This window comes from Ovis canadensis, chromosome Y (genome assembly GCF_042477335.2).
Source record: "Ovis canadensis isolate MfBH-ARS-UI-01 breed Bighorn chromosome Y, ARS-UI_OviCan_v2, whole genome shotgun sequence".
Classification (NCBI taxonomy): domain Eukaryota; kingdom Metazoa; phylum Chordata; class Mammalia; order Artiodactyla; family Bovidae; genus Ovis; species Ovis canadensis.
Window position 1 is genome coordinate 8,449,218 of NC_091271.1, and position 21,636 is coordinate 8,470,853.

Sequence of the window (21,636 nt, forward strand, 5' to 3'; positions counted from 1 at the left end):
TGCTTTAAACTTTCTAAATACAGATTCTTTTGAGAAGTTAGAAAATTATTAGTATAGTATAGTGGGTTGATTAGAAATTATATTGGTGAAGGGTTTTTCATTTGTTGAGCCAATATTTGCTGCTAAATCTCCATATTCCCTGCCCTTATAATGAATATAACTAGCATATGGGAGAAATAAGTATTAATCTTTGATACTAATCATGTTAAACCTTAGGCTAAATAAATTCCTTTTCTTGATTAAAACCCCCTGCACCCTCACCCTATAGTGAATGCAACTTATCTGGTACCTTCAGAGGGTGTGGCCTAGTTTAAGAAAAAAATCACCCCTGGAAAAAATAAGTTTTCTGGTTGACTGACCGTTATCAGAAAGGGCCATAAAATGTCAGCAGGCCTCATGGCCAGAAGATGATGTAAAACCCCTAAGACCTTTTTGTATACATTTCTATGAAGCACCTGATTTTGCTAAAAGGTCAGGACTGCTGACCCCCATGTGACTTTAAAATTTCCATTTGTCTGTGTAAAAAAAGGTACATAAGGAAACCTGAAAATAAAGAAAACGGATCAGTTTCTGGAAAGACTGATTTCCCCATGTCGTTCTTTTTTTCCCCCTTCTGACTGAATTCCCATCTGAAGCGTGGATGCTCGCCATGCCTACTTACTTGCCCTGGCTTTTAAGACCCACGCGAGAGGGAGCCCAAGGTGGGGCACCTTCTGCTATTCAAGTGGGCACCAGTGGCCTACGTATGGTGCCTACGTATGGTACAAATTCCTTGTCTTGGAGTTTTATTGGTATTCCATGTAAACCAAGTTATTCAGCCTCTTTTCCTCCACTAATTTTCCTACTACACTATCCTTTTCTAATCTCTCTTTATATCTGTAGTTAAATAAGTTCTTTCCCAGGACGCCTACTCCATCTCCCCTTCAAATTATCCTGGATCCAAAGGGCTGGACCCCGGCACTGAGTTTCAAACTTTTTCATCAAGTTTAGGACAAAATATTATGTACTGAGAACTCCCAGCTTTGTGGTTAGGGCTCAGCCCTTTCAGAGCCAGGGGTCCAAGCTCAAACCCTTGGTCAGAGAACAAGGACCCTTCAAGGAGCAGCTTGGCCCAAAACAATGCGGGCCACAGATATTATCACAGGGAGTTAACGCATGAATTTAAAAAATTGTACTAGTAATCAAGAGGCATCCTTGGTGGCTCAAAAAGTAAAGAATTTGTCAGAGACACAGACCTGATTCTTGGGTAGGAAAGATACCCTGGAGGAGGGCACAGCAATTCACTCCAGTATTCTTGCCTGGGGAATTCCATGGACACAGGAGCCTGTGGGACTACAGTCCATAAAAATCAGAGAACATGACTGAGCGACTTACACCACAACCAAAGAACAGTGCTGATGACACACAACAGAGTGTTTAATGGCAAGAAAAAAGATTATGATGATGATTAACAAAATGTTATGAAAGGACTTTAAAAAGTCTATAGAGGAATTTTCAAGATGGCAGAGAGAATCTCCCCACAAAAACATCAAAAATTCATCTGCATATGGAACAACTCCTCCAGAATACCTCTTAACACTGACAGAAAACCCCAGCCTTCCAGTAAGGCAAGCCAATCTCCTCAGAATGAAGTAAGGTGAAAAATAAAGATAAAAGAAGACACAAATAATTTCAGGACATGACCTGCACCTGGGTTAGGGAGTCCTGAAGGATGAAAAGTTTCTGCACACTCAAGGTGGGGGACAGGAGGAGCTTCAGAACCTCAGAGGGCAGTGCAGGTGCTCAGAAAGCAAAAATGGAGAAAACTAACCACAGAGATCACTGCTGAGTAACAGTTCTCAGCAGAGAACTGGCTTGCACTCCTGGGCTGGGTACTCAAGCTCAGGCTTCAGACCCCACGCAGAGAACTGGGGTTGGCTGTTGTGAGGATATACTGAGGAGCTAGGAAGACACAGCTGATGGAATCTAGGGAAAACCTTGGGCATTCCAGAGAGACAAAAGATCATTGCCATGTGAATGTTCTAATTCCACGTGTTGCAGAATGTAGGACTTGACGTTCAAGAGTGTTGCAGGTGGTAAGGCCTCAGTGGACTGTGATCCTGGAGATAGATTACACTAAATCCAGCATGAGTGACAGAGGCAAGACTATATGTACTACAGATTATGATCCTAGAAGAGAGATCACCTCCATGGCCACTTGACAACTGCTAGGGCCAGTGTGTGGGCCAGAGGTGGAGAACAAGAGGTGTGCAATCTTGACCCCAGTGGCCATAGCTGTCACCAAGCTGTGAGCCAGCACAAGTTGCTGCCCATACCTTCCATAGAGCCTGAGGGGCTCAACTCTGCTGAGGGACACACAACCTGCAGGCAACTCCCCTGGGAAGCCAGTCACCTGCCTCAGACCATGGTGACTTCTGGCAGTTCCTGGCCACACCAGACACTACACACACCACTGTGTCTGCTGTCCCCCTTGCTCTCCCCAGTCTAGTTTGAGCACCTGAGCCCTAATATGTTGCTGCTTTCACCCTCCTAAGTCTGAGTGAGGAATAGATACTGGAGAGCAGTCCAAGCAGAGGCATGCCACAAACCAAGCAGAAAACCAGGGACTGGATGTGTGAGCAAAGAGGAGGAAGGGAATTCACTCCAGCAGCAGATGTGGGGGATTAAATCACCACAGTTAGCATTAGACTGTGGACTTTGTGGTCAACTGTGGATTTGGGAGCAAGTATAAGCTGGAGTAAGGCAAGATCTGAGTTTGAATTGATGCTCCACTGCACACAACAGGTACAGACATCTTCCTAGATACACTGGAGGACTTTCAGAGTAGGCAAATTGGCAGGAGAACACTGTGTGGACAGGTCAAAGAAAAAATACGAGGACATTCTTCTTACTAACACTGTCTACACAGTTTTCTCTTTTTTCATATGGTTCTAATGTGGTTCTTCTTTATTTTAAAAATACTGCATTGGCTTGCCGTACCCTTCTTCAGAGAAGCTCCTAACCCAGGGGTCAAACCCTGGTTTCCTGTGTTGCAGGCAGATTCTTTACCCTGTTTGAACTACAGGGATGGGGGGATAATATATATGTATAATTACATTATCCCACTTTGCAACCCAAAGGACTGCAGTATGCCAGGCTTCCCTGTTCATCACCAACTGCTGGAGCCTGCTTAAACTCACGTTTGTTCAGCTAATTGGTGATGCCATCAACCATCTCATCCTCTGTCATCCCATTCTCCTGCCTTCAGTCTTTCCCAGCATCAGGGAACCTGTACGGAATATTCACTGGAAGGACTGATACTGAAGCTGAAAACGCCAATACTTTGGCAACCTGTGGAAAGAACTGACTCACTAGAAAAGACCCTCATGCTGGGAAAGACTGAAGGCAGGAGAAGGGGATTACAGAGGATAAAATGGTTGGATGACATCACCAAGTAAATGACCATGAGCTTAAGCAAGCTCCAAAAGTTGGTGATGGACACAGAAGCTTGGCGTGCTGCAGTCTGTTGGGTCACAAAGAGTCTGACATGACTGAGCGACTGAACTGAGCTGATGGAAACCGACAAGTCACCTTCATTAAAGACATACATGTGCTCATATACACTATAAATTTGTGGCAAATACAAAAAACTAGTAATTTTTTCAATTGAAAAAGCTAAAGGAGAAAGACAACTGAAACAATTCTGAAGAAAAGAACATATACAAAGATTTTATTACAAAGTTAGTTTTAAAAACATTGTGTACAGATATGAACAGACCAATGGCACCAAACTACAGCAATTTAACACTTGAATTACAAATCAGTGGCAGAAAGTTTACATTAAAAAAAATAGTATCAGAATCTAACATCAAAAATATTAAAAAAAATATTCTAGATATGCTAATAATCTATACATATTTTTTTAAAAGAAAACTTTAAAGACCTGTGGCAGGCAGGAAATTTACTGAAGACAGAAAAGACATGTCACCCGAGATCTCTTTAAAATGATCTATTAAGTTCCACTCAACAAAATACGGTAGAAACAAAGCTAAAAGAAAACTCACAAACTGAAAGAAGGTTATCTGCAGTTTAAGTAATCAGCCAATCACTTTTACACAAACATAAAACTAAAGCTTTAAAATCATTAAGAAAAACGTGTCAGTGGAAGGTAGCTAAGATGGAAGAGTAGGAAGACCCTCAGCTCAGCTCCTCTCATGGACACTCCATAATTTTATCTATTTACAGAATAAGTACTGATAAGAAAAGATTAGCTTCCACAACTAAAATAATATAAGAATTATGAAAAGACAAGAGAGAAGGGGTGGATATACAGAACCATCGAGACCTACACATATCCAGAAGTGGCAGGATAATCACAACTGCAGAACTAAGGAAGAAAGAATTGAAGCACCACATTAGGCTCCATAGCCAGTAACTCTTGCACTAGGAGTACAAGTATCCAGAATACTTGGCTTTGAAAGCCAGTGGGCCTTACTTTAAGGACACCCGTAGGGCTACAGGAAATAGACTCCCTTCTTAAAAGGCACAAACAGAAGCAGCAGTTTGAAAGAGTTTGAAAGACACCTAGGTCAGAACAGCCTGCTGATACCTAATCTTGGGAGACAACCCCAGAGAGGCAAGAGGCAAATGGGAGCTCAATCTGGAGACATAGTCACTGGAGGCACCCACTTTAGGGAGCTTTGTTCTACCATGCAGTAGTGGTGCTGGCAAGAAGCATCATTCTGAAATCCTCCTTCTAGCTGCCTGTCCACCAGTCTGGCAGCACCAGTTCTTGGAGGTTTCATGCTAAGGAACTAGCCAGGAGGGGACAAAGCCCCACAACCAGGCAACCAGCTACCATAACCAGGTGACCAGCTACCATAAAGTTCTTGAGCCTACAGCTGTCCTGGGAACTGATTTCAAATAGAAGTGCATCAGCACATAGCATGAAACCCCAGACTGGGAACCCCATGGGACTTCACAGTCAGCCAGCCAGAACTGGGCCTGCCAACACCAACTCTAGGATACCTAAAGCTCTACTACCAGAGACCAGGGACTCAGTTCTGCCCACTACTGGACCAGCACCAACCCCAAGACCTGCTAATACTCCACAGCCAGATGCCCCTATAAAACCAGACACATCTATGAGTACCCAGCTGTTTCTGTATAAGGCAGAGCCTGGCAAGCAACCAGACTTGAGGCAAGTATTCCTACCAGATGACCCACAGCAGTCACCCTGGCATAACAAAAAGATTCACACAGCCCACAATGGGAGCATGCATACAGCATACAGTCCTGGTAACCAGACAGGAGTCAGCTCTGCTGGGATGCATAGAATATCTCCTAAAAAAGTCCACTTATCCAAAGTCAGGAAACATAACAAAACTGCCACATGCACTGAAGTAAAACCTCAAGGGGAACTAAATAAATTGGAGACAGGCAATCTCCTCAATAAAGACCCACGAAAATGATCATAAAGATGATCAAACAACTTGGGAGAAAAACAGATGCACAAGTGCGAAGTCACAACTTTTTAACAGCCAGGAAATATAAACAATGACCAAACAATAATACAGCAAAGGTAGAAAGAATCAACAGCAGAGTAGATGATACAGAGAAATTAATGAGCTGGAAGAATCTAGTGCAAATCACTCATGCTGAACTGAAAAAAGAAAAAAGGAATGAAAACAAGAATACCTTTAGAGTCATGTTGGATAACTTCAAGTGTACTGATACTCACATTACAGAGAGTCTCAGAAGAGACTGAGAAAGAGAGCAGAGAACATATTTGAAGAGCTAAAAGCTGAAAACTTTGCTAATGTGGGAATGGAAACAGTCACCCAAATCAAAGACCCAAAGAGAGTTCCATAAAGAATAAACCTAAACAAGAAGACACCACAAATCAAACCGGTAAAAGTTAAAGACAAAAACATAGTATCAGAAACAAATCATGGGGCTTTCCCTCACTGTCCAGTGGTTAAGACTCCATGCTCCCAATGCAGTGAAACTATATTCAATCCCCGGTCAAGGAACTAGATCCCACATGCTGCAACAAAGAGTTCACACGCCACAACAAAAGATACCAGTTGGTGCAATGAAGTCCTGGTACAGCCAAATAAGTAAATATAAACAAGCAAATTAAAACAGTTACATACAAGGGAACTGCCCATGTTTATACAACTAATCTATAACTGCAAGAATAATACAATTGGGAAAAGAGAACCTCTTTCATAAAAACCACTGAGAAAACTGCACAACTATATCCAAAACAATCAATCTGGACTACTCTCTCACATTATGCACACACAAAAAAAATACCCCTCAGTACTTTTAAAGATCTAAAGGTAAGATCTGAAACCATAAGGATTCTAGAAGAAAGCACAGGGAGTAAGCACTTTGACACCACTATTAGTATTTCATATACATATTTTCTCTCATAAGGGGAGTAAAAAGAATCAAGTCTGGAATGACATCACACTACTAAGCTTTAGCACAGCAAAGGAAAATTATCAACAAAATGAAAAGGTCCCTAGCTGAATGGAAGAAGACATTTGCAAAGGATATAGCTGATACGGAGTTAATCTCTAAAATGGAAAAGTCACATACCAAAAAAAGAAAGAAAAAAACCAAACTCATAAACTACGCAATCAAAAAATGGGCAGAAAATCTGAATAGACATTTCCCTAAAATACAGACAGTCAAAGTACACACACAAAGATGCTCAACATCACTAATTACTAAAGAAAAGGAATTCAAAACTATAATGAGATGGCACATCCATCAGAATGGCTAGTACCCAAAAGACAACAGGTAAGTATCGGCAAGGATGTGAAGAAAAATGAACACTTTTGCACTGTGGGTGGGAATATAAACTAGTACACCCACCATGAAGAGAATAATGAAGATTCCTTAAAAAATGAAAAATAGATCTGCATAAGACCCAGCAATTCCACTCCTAAATATTTATTAAAATGAAACAGTAATTAGAGGAGATACATATACCCCTATGCTCACTGCAGGAGTATTTGAATCAGCCAAGATGAATGGATTAAGATGATGACTGGATTAAGATGTAGCACATCAGCCATATAAAAGAACAGAATTAACTACTTCCATTTGTGATGTGAAAAATCATAGAGGATATCAGAATTAGTAAAACATCACAAATACTGTGATTTCACTTATATGTGGGATCTAAAGAAACAAATGAACAAATATTAAAGAAAAAAAACAGAGAAGAAAGAGGTAGTTATATGGGTGAAAGATGGAAAAAGGAAACAAACAGGTGAGGGAGATTAATAGGTAATAACTTCCAGCTGCAAAATAAATGAATTATAAGCATGAATACAGTGTGGGAAACAGAGTCAGTAACTGCAGTATCCTTGTGTGGCAACAGACTATAACAAGACTTACGCTGAAGATCACACTGAAATGTAGAGATTAAGCAGAAACATCATAGATTGTGTATTAACGATCTAACATAACTGTTGCAGGTCAACTAGAACAAACATACTCACAGAAAAACAGATCAGATTTGTGGTTACTAGAGGGAGTGGTTGGGGGAGTGGGAAGTGGACAAAGGCAGTCCAAAAGTACAAACTTCCACTTACTAAGTACTAAGGATGTAATGTACAGCATGACAAACATAGTTGAACACTGCTGTATGTTACATATAAACCTAACAGTTATTACCAAAGGTAAAAATATTTTTTTTCCACTTATTTAACTATGTATCTGTGAGATGACTGGTATTCAATGAAGTTACTATGATAGTCTTTTCACAGTACATGAAACTCTTGCCTTAAACTTACACAGTGCATAATAAAACTGAAGGAAGACAAACAATGGGTCATGAATTTAAATGAGCAATTCACTGAACAGTTAAAAAAATATATATATAAAAAGCAATTATAAAAAAATCAAATATATATATATATATAAAGCAGCTCCACGACCAATATTCTGTTAAATGGAAAGTTTAAGCAACACTTCATTAAAACTAATCTACAACTTACTAATGCTAATGTATGAATAGTACCAAAATATTTTCAGAAAAACTGAATTTTCTGGAAATCTAATATGTAACTTAAGAGAGACTGCTGTACTCCCCTATCCACTTCCTCATTTGTACACAACTGGTCATACTGGCCTCTGAAAAGAACTACTACACACTACTACACTACAGTTATAGAGGAAGGAGAGTAAAGAAGTTCTTAGTATTTTTATGAAAAAACGTAAGCTATTCTCTCACAACACCCTAAAAAAAATTAAGAGATCCCCAGGGGTTCCTGGACCACATTCCAGGAACCACTAATCTAGACCCCCATGTAACATTAAGTGTCCTGCAAAAAGTGACTGTGTGACTTAAATGAAAAAATACTAAATGAAACATTTAATGGGACGCATTTTCAGTAACTGTAAAACACAGATGTTGTTTTGGGTATACAATGCCAAGGACATCAATTGCTTCTAGGGAAAAGAAAAAGAACTAAGATTGAGGAAAACAATTTAACTGAATTCTTTAAAAGGACTTACTTTATAAATATATGCATATTTTATAAAATGTACTGAAATAGGGCTTCCCTCAAAGCTCAGTTGGTAAAGAATCTACCTGGAATGCAGGAGACCAGGGTTTGATCCCTGGGTCGGGAAGACCCCCCTGCAGAAGGAAATGGCAACCCACTCCAGTAGTCTTGCCTGGAGAATCCCATGGACAGGGGAGCCTGGCAGGCTACAGTCCATGGCGTTGCCAAGACTCAGACATGACTTAGCAACTGAATCATCACCACCACTGAAAAATACTAATAATAATGGACTAACTTTTTTATCTGCTTTCCTGGTGGCTCAGACAGTAAATATCCTCCTGCAACATGGGAGATGGAGGTTCAATCTGAGGATCAGGAAAAGCCCCAGAAAGACATGGTTACCCACTCTAGTACTCGTGCCTGAAATCCCATGGACAGACCAGCCTGGTGGTCTACAGTATAAGAGGTTGCAAAGAGTCACACAGAACTTAGCCAATAACACTTTCACTTTCACTGTATTTCTATCAGGTGAAGTGCAGGAGGGTAGAATGGAACAGGGAGGAAAGTTTACTCCTGGCTCCCATTTGAACTAAGTGCCTTCATGAAGTGGACACAGTATGTCCTATTATTTACACCCTGTCAAAAACATATGTTAATCTAGTTTATTTCAATTGCAAAATTATTCAACTTTATGTAAATCTCTGCATTTAACCATTCAAATAACATTTAATGAAAATAATGTGCCAGATCCTTTTGCTAGGGAGACAAGGATGACTACCTGTCTGGTACAAGCAGGACTATTTCAAAGAAAACAAAATATGAACCAGAGTTAAAATATGATAAATTTAATAGGAAATTAAAGATGTCTATATCATTCTATGGGACAAAGAAAGCAGGCTTGAAAACTAAAGTCACAAACGGAAAGCAAGAAGCAGGAGTTGTTAAGGGATTCCATGGAGAAATAGGTTTCCAACTCATAATATTGAGCCCCTAACAGATGTCAAATTACACTTTATTGTAGCTATGTTAAATACAAGTGTCAAGAAGGCAAATGAGATGTTCAAGAGGCAACTAGAAAAGCTAGGTGAGAAACTCAGGCAAGAGTGTAAGCATAATAAGGGACAGTAAGCCAAGGAAGAAAACTGGAGGAAACAAGAGAGGACTGATCTCAAAGGAGAGCCCTTATTTAGGTTTGGAAAAGAACCACAACTGACAAAGGAGGAACAGTTCCTGAAGCACAAAACATTTATATGACACACCAATTAATATACTGTGGAACAGTTTTGTAATTTGGGAAACAATGAATTCAGAAATATGTGGGATAAAAAAGAAATTATTTTTATAAGATAAGCAAACCCAAGAAAATTTTAAAGAGAAATCAATCAGCAGAATGTTAGGCTAGATATCTGGCAGTGAAAGAAAATGTATGAAAATCTACACAGAAATAGAGTAAAAGTATGAGGCTCAAGAGAACAAACATCAAATGTCCATCTACATTTCTCACCTAAGTATTTCAACAAAATTTCAAACAATGAGCTGAAGAAAATTTTTTTAAGATTTGTTACTGCCAATAAGCATAAATAATGCAAAGAAGATTAATTTGTGAGCATATAAATTAAAACACCGTCAGAGAAAGCATTCACAAAAAGCAGTTTTAAGGTAATGTTTTTCTACATAAATCCAAATAGTTGGCTAATAGTGTTCTTCCTATAATCAAAATCTACCCCTTTAAGCAAAAAACATTTTATATTTAATCGTTTCTAATCAAAATGCTTTAAAGTAATACACTTACCTGTATTCTCAATTAAACATATGAGTTTAACATACTCTTAATCTTGAACATCCACTGTTGCTGTACTGGAACATCTGCTGCTGATGTACAGTGCAGCATACCAGTTCTATCTTCTTAAGAGTTGTTTCTCAGCTGTCAAGATATAAAGCAACTACTTCTACAATTTATGTTTGTCCTTCACACCTCAACAACTAGGCTATATTAGCAACCTGCTTCCCATCTGTCTCCTTCAATTGAGTTTCTAAAATTTTCTAAACCGATGGTTCATGATAAATGTGATACTCTTTCTTTCTTATGGAAGGAACACCATTGTTACAAGTCTAGAAAACATGTTTTCTGAAACCTGCGCCTAGAACATTCATAAATTAATACATGAGCCTTAAAGCTTAGTTTAGAGAAGAGTAATGATATTTTCATAAACGGAGTTGCTTTCACCAGTGGGAAGAAAGTTTGCACAAGGCTATATGACGGTCATTCATTGTGCTCTCAGGAATTACTCTTGTTTTTAAACTGACCAAACTACTGTAATTTTCAACCACTGTCAGGTAAAAGTTTGTTCCCTACAGAAGCCTATTTCTAAGGCAAACGTTAACTGGTGCTAAAACTTAGCAAAGAAAAAAATAGAAGACGCTAAGGACAGATGAAATAAACAGCAGCAGAACTCAGTAATTTTTCTACTAACAAAAACACTGATGAACCCACCACCAGTTTTCATTACTTCTCAACTTTAAAAGTTCTGCAATGATTGGAGTCAGAACTGCTAAATAAACATGAAGCAGAGCATAGCTGTTCCATCAGTCTGCAACTTTAGTATGAATCTACCATTTCTAATCTCAATTTCCAGTCCTCCCCTACTTATATATCCACTCTACTCAAACTGTAATTTGTGGTGTTTCTGAACACGGTTCATACTTAACGTTTGCCTTTTTCCCACTCCTAACTCACCTAATTAAGTACCACACATTTTCAGCAAGTACCTTTGAAAATAGAAAGCCTCTCACTTCAGGAAACCTTTTCTGAAGTCGTAAATGTGGACTTCCTATCCCTATGAAAAAAACTCTTGCAAGCATCTTCTCATTTTAAAAACTTTGTCAATCTTTAATAGTACACAGCAAGTTCACATGCGCTTCATTTTACCAATATACTAGCCTACCACGAAGTCTAAAGTACAAAACAAAGCAGCTGTTATCGTAAAACTTTCCAAATAACGCGAACTCTAAACAGAAGACTACAAGAACCCATAAACACTGCATCACATTTTATTTCCAAAGTTTAACATATAGCACAAAATCAACACTAACCGCTTAAACGCAGTTTTTCAGTAAGCTTCCCAGTTAAGGAAAAAAAGGCTTCAGACGTTGCTTTCCAGCAATTTGCTTGCATCTTGTGACCCAGAAAGAGTAGTGAGCCGTTATCTCCCCCATCAAATTTCATTTTTATTATTGAAAAGGGGAGGCAAATTTTGGAAAACCGTATGGAAGGCACTCCCAAGCGTCATGAACTACTGTACTTAAGTAAAAAAAACATTTCTGAGATTGTCATTTGCCTCTGTGAGCCCAGGAGCCTGGACGGCCATTGTGTGTTAACTACCCTCGGGGAACTACAAACCAAGGCTTAAGTCGCAGGCTCGGGCTACTGGCGGTTTAGTCAAAACACAGCGGAAGCAGCCAGCCAGTCAACGGGCTACGGCAAACAACGCAGAAAGGTGGCGCTGCAGCCGAGCGCCAAGAACCCAAGCGTCCATCATGGCGACGAGAAGAATGGCCGCTTCCGGGAGCGAGCACGCCCCCTCCGCGCGCATACGCCTCCGTGCCATGCTTCTCCGACACCGGAGCTGCTGCCACTGCCGCCGGCTCTCCAACCCCACCTCATGGATTGTAACGGAATTTTCTCTTCTGAGGTCGCATTCAAAATGGCGGCTCCCCCTCCCAGCAACCCCCTCAAGCGCCCCTGCAACAAACGTAGATTCGCCACCATCTTGTCCCCCTCTGCCCCCCTTGTTGATATTTACATAGTTGCCTGCGGCACCTCAAGCTGGCAACCATCTCCTCCTTGCTAGGCCTAGCCCGCGCGCGGAGCCCTGGGGGAACTCGGCGCCGACCTAGAGTCCCTCGGCTGTATCCCTGGCCACCGGGCAACTCTTCCCCAAGTCCCGCCCGTTTGCGGAGCGCGCCTCCGCCGCCGCGCTCCTCCCCTGGCGTAACTGCGGCCTCCTCGAGGCCTACTCGGCGCCGAAAACGACATCCCTCGGCCTAGCACTGAAGGGCGTCACACGCGCTGCCGCCTAGGCCCGGACCAGGCCTCCCACTCGAACTAGGCCCCGCGGCTTCGGCCGCACCCCAGACTCACCAGACCCGGGTGCGGGCGGTCGGTGACGGTGGCGGGTGATGCAGGCCTACCTTTCTCTGGAGCACTGGGCCGGGCTCCTACTGGTAGGGCGGGCGGAGGAAGGGAGGAGGGGCCGAGTTCGGAGCTGACAAAAAGCGGCCCAGCTCTCCGGCACAGGCCTGCCGTCAGCACGTCACGTCACCGCCCGGGAGAGAGACCCAGGAAAATGCGGAAGGGTAGACAAGGGACCCTGTCTCTACCAAGTTGGTTCTTCGGTGTCTCGTATCGAAACCATTCGGGTCCCGCAACCCAAGAAGCCCGTGGCCTCGCGGCAAGATCTGCGGTAGATCTGCGGTAGGGTCTGCGGAAGACCGTATAACAACGATCTTATTTTCTCCTCCTCCGCGCTCCCGCCCGCCGCTGCCGCCGCCGCTCACGCGCCACTGCCGCCGCTCAGATCGTAAAGCCCCGCGGAAAGATAGGCGCTTCACACCTGGCCGGATCTGGTTCTACCCAGAGACGTATCGCGTCCCCACGCGGGTCCTGGCCCAGGTGCCTGCTTAGATGTCTAGAGTTGTCGAACACTTGCCTGAAGTAAATGCTGGGTTTTTTTGTAGCTAGGGAAGAAAATTTAGTAGCCCATGCTATACCCTATCTTTGCTTGAAAATAAAAAAAATTTTTTTTTTTTTTGTAATAAAATGAAAATAGGCATGTCACTCTGGGTATGGGCAAGAGAAGGCGGCTTACTCTAGGACAACTATCAAGTCATTTGATCTTTATAAAATTGTTCATAGAACCTAAATGACTTGAATGTCATGTGGAAAAGGATTAAACTTTCAATGATTTTGCACGTTTAACAATTTTTAATGTGTCATTTTCTACGTATATACCTTGTGTTTGAAAATTTAATATTCTTAAATATTGTAATTCGCTGGGTATTTTTTAAGAAAAGGGCATAAACAGGTAAATGTTGAACAGCATAAACGTTAGGCCAAGTCACAGTAAAATCAATTATAATAAGCAGACATTTATCAGCTCCAAAACCATGTATTTTGTGTTATTACTTTAAATTTCTATGTTATTTTCCACACTTAAACTTGGAATCCAAGCTTTGTTTGAACATTAGTAAAAAGGCAAACAGCGAGATCTTACAGCACGTTATTGTGGAATTCAATGTGTTAACTGCTTTCTCAGTACAATTCAAAAGTGGAAAACCAACAATAGAGGAAAAATCTCTTTAAAATGTAGAAGCCTATAAAACATATTACTTCCAGAATGCGACTTGTCCTGCCCTCATATACCTAGAAATCATGAAATGCTTTATAAAAAGAAAAAAGTACATCAAAAATCATCTCCAGGAAAATTTCTGGATGATAATTTTCAAAGCCACAGCTTATTCTGTTTTTGTATTTTCCAAGTGAGTAAATTTTGTTCCAGAAATCACAAAACACAACATATTCTTATTTCTAGAAAACCACAAAACGCTGTTATATTTTCCAGAAAGAAAAACTACTTTTCAAGTGAAAAAAATGAAAAACTAGCATAACTTCAAAGACAATCAACATAATTAACATTGGTAACTAACATACTTTCAAAATAATAACAACCAGTGTTTAAATATTTCCAAAGACTTCCTTTAGTATTAAGGTAACAATGGGACCTGACATCATTCTTTCAACTGTAGCACCACAGTCAGATCACAAAACATAATGTCAGCATTCCTGTTAGATCTCTCATGATTACTGAGTGTTAGTTACTCTGTGTCTTTGAGACCCCGTGGACGGCAGTCTCCCAGCCTCCTCTGTCCAACGGATTTCGCAGGCAAGAACACTGGAGTATCCCCTTCTCCAGGTGATCCTCCCTACCAAGGGATCGAACCCAGGTCTCCCCCATTGCCCAGAGCAGGCAGATTCCTTATCACTGAGCCAACAGGGCAACCCCATGATTACAAAAAAACAAAACAAAACAAAACAAAACCCTAGTATGACCACTAGTATAAAGCACTTAAGTGTGGCCATATAGGAAAAAGATGTTTTCTAATTGCAAAGGTAGGATGTAGTTTGGGCAGTGACATTTTAAAACTAGGCTTTGATATTACATTTCATGCAGCAAAAGATAGTTAATTTCTGATAGGATATTAGTAAATGACCTAGCTATATTTGTTACATGAACCTTTATTAGAATTTAAGAAAGATTAATCTATAGATGACTATACCTAGGAAGTCAACTGTATTACATAAGCTTTTTGAAAATGCAAAGTAATTTGTATTTCAAATATACTTACAGATGGAAGTAAAGAAGTATCAGCATATGAAAAATCATTTTACCAGAAATACACATATACACACATTAAATACACATTTAATACACATTAAAAACTGTACTTATGATAAAAGGAAGTATAAATAGCATGGCTGTGAAACTGTTCATACAATACAAAAGATCTTTAGTAAACTGAAGATCACCATGAGCTTCTAAAGGATCAGCTATACTATGTAAAGAACCATAGCTATACTTCATTATTGAGAAATCTCTTAACTAAAATGTTCAAATTTAGCAGTCACAATTTCCATCTCCACAAAACAATAAAATGCAATTTAGCTAAATTGAAACAAGGAAGATTTATTTTAAGGAATTCCCTCAGATTATAGAGCTGTAGAAATCCAAAATCTGACTGTAGGTCACCAGGTTCAAGACCACAGAGAAAGTTGATGCTGTGGTTTGAGTTGGAAGCAGCCTTTTATCATCAAGGCTCTGACTGATAAGAGGCCCATCTACATTATGGATTTCCTAGAAATGTAAACTTCAAAAAACACTTTCAAAGAGACAAATAATGATGAACCAATCATCTAGGTATCAGCCAAGCTGACACATTTAACCGTCACACTTAGCATGCCTTGAAAATTTATCATTTATCTTGAACAATTACCAAGATGCATGTTGTAATCTGTTACATCCATAAAATAGTATCAAATATAAATTTTAATCTGCAAATAAAATTTAAATGACTAATGATGTGATTTTCATAGTTTTTTTCTCACTTGTCAAATAAGACATTATTTAAATAATTCCTGAAAATCACCACCAACTGAATTAAACTTTATGGCTGCAAGTCACACTAGCATTCCTAGGTAAAAATAAATATAGGAAGCCTAGAAAAAATAATCAGTAGCAATAAACACTGCTGGTACTCAGTCTGAGATTTTATGTATCTCCCCAAAATGCAAACATTTCCTTAGAGAAATGACAATTTCCTCATTAGGACATCTTTCACCATAACATAAGAGAATGAAGTGTTGAAAAGTTTGTAATCTTTAACAGGTCACAACCCAACAGTATAGGCTTCCATTTCCTAAAGCTAGGAAATTTTATCGAAGTAACGTTAACCGCAAGAGTCAAATACATCACAGATGTCCAGATTTATGACATATGGTGATGTTTGAAAAAATAATCACATTTGTAAAGTACTAGAGAACATGTTATTTGCAAAGTGCCTAATTACATGCTGTTCCTGTAATGTGAAAAAAGGAAATTTCTCTTTATAAAGGGATTCTAATGAACACATCATTAACAGAAGTAGAGGGCTTCCTTGGCTCAATGGTAAAGAATCCACCTGCAATGCAGGGGACATGGGTTCAATTCCTAGTCTGGGAAGGTCTCACTCGGGGCAACTAAGCCCATGTGCCACAACTACTGAGCCTGTGTTCTAGAACTGGGAAGCCACAACTACTGAGACCATATGTTATACTACTGAATCTCATGTGCCTAGAGCCTGTGCTCCACAACAGAAACCATAGCAGTGAGAAGACTGCACACTGCAACTACGGCACAGCTCCGTGGCGCTGTAAATAGAGAAAAATCTATGCACAGCAACGAAGACTCAACACAACCAAAAATAATTTTTTAAAAAAACAGACATACAACCTTAATCTAAACAATGATTAATGCTAAAAATCTACACACACCAATGAAGACTCAACACAACCAAAAATAATTTTTTTAAAAAACAAGACATACAACCTTAACCTAAACAATGATTAATGCTTAACCTAAACAATGATTGTTAGATATTTGCCTCCTGAAGACTATACCCGAAACCACCCATGAAGTAGTGTGTTCATGACTTCACCACAAATCAAAGTTGAATATGATCAACTCTGTAGATTAATTTACCAATTTAAATTTACCAGTAAATACAGGGTATAAAGAAATCCAAAGCATGAGGTATGATGATTCATAAGGACTAATTCACAAAAACCAGATGGCAGGCAATCTGAAAGGACAAACAATGTTTTATCCATCCCCATCCAAAAAATTATTAATATTTTGTTTCTTAGCTATGCCACACAGCATATGGGATCCTAGTTCCTTGACCAAGGCTGGAAGGCTGGAAACTGTGTCCTCTGCAGCTGAAATGCAGAGTCAACCACTGAACTGCCATTTTTGATCCTTTTTTTCTTAATTTGAATTTCTGAATGGAATTATAGTTGATTTTCAATGTTACAAGTATCTACCAAGGAATTCAGTTTTAAATACACATACATTTAAATATTCTTTTTCCAATACTTTCCCATTTACAGACTAGAGGTCTGTGTGCTATATATACTTGTTTATTTTAGATTTAGTATATTTGTTAATTTCAAATTCCTAATTTATTGCTCCCTTGCTCCCTTGGCAAAACTTCTTTTTGTTTTTGGCCATGATATGTGAATTCCAGGATGTCAGTTCCCTGGTCAGGAACCAATCCCAAGACATGGCAGTGAATGCCCAAAATCTTAACCACATTAGCCAACTCTTAACGTGCTCAGGTTTTAAAATAATTTTAATGTCAAGCTAAAATTTTAATGAAATATTATTTTAACTTGGTAATTTAATTTTCATTAGCTACACAGCTTTAATCTTCCAGAAATTAAAAGTGTCCTTTTTTTTAATCACTTCTGTTATTTTCAGTAATTTTACATATTCTGAACATTACACTACTGTTGCTATGTATGTCCTATCTATCTTCTTGGTTTCATGGAAATGAAACCTACCCATTTTCTTTCCCAATTTTAAAACTTAGTTGTGTGCCCTGAAAATTTCCCAAAGTGAACCATGACATCCCATAGTCACTTATCTTCTATTTGATCTAACACAGCTTTTCAAATGGAAATCAGAATCACTTCATTCCACAATCAATGTCCACATTCAATTTTCAGAGAATCTAATTTTAAGTGGGTGGAACCTGAGCCTTGGTTTATTTCTCAAAAGCTCTATCAGATTATATTACTGAATAACAGTAAGTCAGTTCAGTTGCTCAGTCATGTGTGACGCTTTGCAACCCCATGAATCGCAGCACGCCAGGCCTCCCTGTCTATCACAAACTCCCGGATTTCACTCAGACTCACATCCATCAAGCTGGTGATGCCATCCAGCCATCTCATCCTCTGTCGTCCCCTTCTCCTCCTGCCCCAATCCCTCCCAGCATCAAAGTCTTTTCCAATGAGTCAATGCTTCGCATGAGGTGGCCACAGTAATGGAGTTTCCACTTTAGCATCATTCCTTCCAAAGAAATCCCAGGGCTGATCTTCTGTAGAATGGACTGGTTGGATCTCGTTGTAGACCATGGGACTCTCAAGAGTCTTCTCCAACACCACAGTTCAAAAGCAACAATTCTTTGGTACTCAGCTTTCTTCACAGTCCAACCCTCACATCCATACATGACTACTGGAAAAACCATAGCCTTGACTAGTCGGACCTTTGTTAGCCATGTCTCTGCTTTTGAATATACTATCTAGGTTGGTCATAACCCTCCTTCCAAGGAGTAAGCATCTTTTAATTTCATGGCTGCAGTCACCATCTGCAGTGATTTTGGAGCCCCCCAAAATAAAGTCTGACACTGTTTCTACTGTTTCCCCATCTATTGCCCATGAAGTTATGGGACCAGATGCCATGATCTTCATTTTCTGAATGTTGAGTTTTAAACTGACTTTTTCACTCTCTTCTTTCACTTTCATCAAGAGGCTTTTAATTCTTCTTCACTTTCTGCCGTAAGGGTGGTGTCATCTGCATATCTGAGGTTATTGGTATTTTTCCCAGCAATCTTGATTCTAGCTTGTGCTTCTTCCAGCCCAGCGTTTCTCATGATGAATCACAAATATAGGGTGTTCAATTAGTTGTAAAGGACAATATTAAAGTGTATTTCAAGTAATAAACTATTTTGCAAAGTATTTATTTGATATCATACTTTTAAAGGTATCTAACAGATTATAAAATATGTAAAAGCAATAAGTTATATTGCTCTTTGCACATATTGAGGTTTTTGCAAACTGAAGGTTTGTGGCATCTTTGCATTGAGCAAGACTATCAGCATCATTTTTGAAATAGTGTTTGCTCACATGTCTCTGTAACACATCTTGGTAATTCCTGAATATTTCAAAATTTTAAATTATTACATCTGTTATGGTGATTTGATAGCACTAACCTTTCATAGCACTATTGCAAAAATGATTACAGTTCACTAAAACCTAGTTATAAAATCAACATTCTTTTGAATCTTTATCAAATATACCATTTATTTTACGACTATCATTCTTTACGAATTACGCATTTACCAGCCAGTGATGAAGACAGTTAATTTGCTACATTATTTAAAAATTTTTAGTTTCCTTATTTTTCCTGTTAGCCAGTTTTATGAATGCTTTATATCTTCTTTTCATTCTTTTTTCTGCTGATCTTTTCCTGTTTAGACTCTTGGACTTTTTGTGACTTAGCCTGCCAGGCTCCTCTGCTCTCCATCTCCCTGTTTGCTCAAACTGAAGTCCATTAATTCAGCGATGCTATCTAACCATCTCATCTTCCGCTGCCTCCTCCTTTTTGTTTTCAATCTTTCCCAGCCATCTGGCACAATGTGGTCCACTGGAGAAGGGAATGGCAAACCACTTCAGTATCTTGCCTTAAGAATCCCATGAACAGTATGAAAAGAAAAAATGATAGGATACTGAAAAGGAACTTCCCAGGTCAGTAGGTGCCCAATATGCTACTGGAGATCAGTGGACAAATAACTCCAGAAACAATAGAGGGGTGGAGCCAAAGCAAAAACAATAACCAGTTGTGGATGTGACTGGTGTAGAACTAAGGTCCGATGCTGTAATGAGCAATATTGCATAGAAACCTGGAATGTCAGGTCCATGAATCAAGGCAAATTGGACGTGGTCAAACAGGAGATGGCAAGAGTGAACGCCGACATTCCAGGAATCTGCAAACTAAAATGGACTGGAATGGGTGAATTTAACTCAGATGACCATTATATCCACTACTGTGGGCAGGAATCCCTCAGAGGAAACGGAGTAGACATCATGGTCAACAAGAGAGTCTGAAATGCAGTACTTAGATGCAATCTCAAAACTGAGAGAATGATCTCTGTTCATCTCCAAGGAAAACCATTCAATATCACATTTATCCAAGTCGCTGCCCCAACCAGTAATGCTGAAGAAGCTGAAGTTGAACGGTTCTATGAAGACCTACAAGACCTTTTAGAACTAACACCCAAAAAAGATATCCTTTTCATTAGAGGGGACTGGAATGCAAAAGTAGGAAGTCAAGAAACACCTGGAGTAATAGGCAAATTTGGCCGTGGAATATGGAATGAAGCAGGGTAAAGACTCATAGAATTTTGCCAAGAAAATGCACTGGTCATAGCAAACACCCTCTTCCAACAACACAAGAGAAGACTCTACACATGGACATCACCAGATGGTCAACACTGAAATGAGACTGATTTTAATCTTTGCAGCCAAAGATGGAGAAGTCTATACAGTCAACAAAAGAAAGACCAGGAGCTGACTGTGGCTCAGATCATGAACTCCTTATTGCCAAACTCAGACTTATATTGAAGGAAGTAGGGAAAACTGCTAGACCATTCAGGTATGACCTAAATCAAATCCCTTATGATTATACAATGGAAGTGAGAAATAGATTTAAGGGCCTAAAACTGATAGATAGAGTGCCTGAAGAACTATGGAATGAGGTTTGTGGCATTGTACAAGAGACAGGGATCAAGACCATCCCCATGGAAAAGAAAGGCAAAAAAGCAAAATGGCTGTCTGAGGAGGCCTTACAAATGGCTGAGAAAGGAAGAGAAGCGAAAAGCAAAGGAGAAAAGGAGAGATACAAGCAGCTGAATGCAGAGTTCCAAGGAATAGCAGGAATACATAAAAACCTTCCTCAGCGATCAATGCAAAGAAATAGAGGAAAACAGAACGGGAAAGACTAGACATCTCTGTAAGAAAATCAGAGATACCAAGGGAACATTTCACGCAAAGATGGACTCGATAAAGGACAAAAGTGGTATAGACCTAACAGAAGCAGAAGGTATTAAGAAGAGGTGGCAAGAATATACAGAAGAATTGTACAAAAAAGATCTTCCTGACCCAGATAATCACGATGGTGTGATCACTGACCTACAGTCAGACATCTTGGAATGTGAAGTCAAGTGGGCCTTAGAAAGCATCACTACGAACAAAGCTAGTGGAGGTGATGGAATTCCAGTTGAGCTCTTTCAAATCCTGAAAGATGATGCTGTGAAAGTGCTGCACTCAATATGCCAGCAAATTTGGAAAACTCAGCAGTGGCCACAGGACTGGAAAAGGTCAGTTTTCATTCCAATCCCAAAGAAAGGCAATGCCAAAGAATGCTTTGCACAATTGCACTCATCTCACATGCTAGTAAAGTAATGCTCAAAATTCTCCAAGCCAGGCTTCAGCAATATGTGAACCGTGAACTCCCAGATGTTCAAGCTGGTTTTAGAAAAGGCAGAGAAACCAGAAATCAAATTGCCAACATTGGCTGGATCATAGAAAACCAAGAGAGTTCCAGAAAAACATCTATTTCTGCTTTATTGACTATGCCAAAGCCTTTGACTGTGTGGATCACAACAAACTGTGGAAAATTCTGAAAGAGATGGGAATACCAGAGCACCTGACCTCCTCTTGAGAAACCTGTCTGCAGGTCAGGAAGCAACAGTTAGAACT

At 39.7% G+C, this 21,636-nt stretch overlaps 1 protein-coding gene and 1 pseudogene across 8 annotated transcripts in view; one reads left to right on the plus strand and one right to left on the minus strand.

Annotated features, from left to right (window-relative positions):
• Positions 1-13,135, minus strand: part of LOC138431431 (zinc finger Y-chromosomal protein) — a 125,917-nt gene extending 112,782 nt beyond the window's left edge. For 3 of the 8 annotated variants that reach the window (XM_070289556.1, XM_069573580.1, XM_069573581.1), the window contains exon 1: positions 12,646-13,135. The gene's annotated coding sequence lies outside the window, so the exon portion shown is untranslated. The remainder of the gene's footprint in view (positions 1-12,645) is intronic. The other 5 variants (XM_069573588.1, XM_069573582.1, XM_069573583.1 and 2 more) reach the window with 5 other exon arrangements.
• Positions 13,136-19,512: 6,377 nt separating this feature from the next.
• LOC138929836 (craniofacial development protein 2-like) lies at positions 19,513-20,525 on the plus strand (annotated as a pseudogene).
• Positions 20,526-21,636: the final 1,111 nt, after the last annotated feature.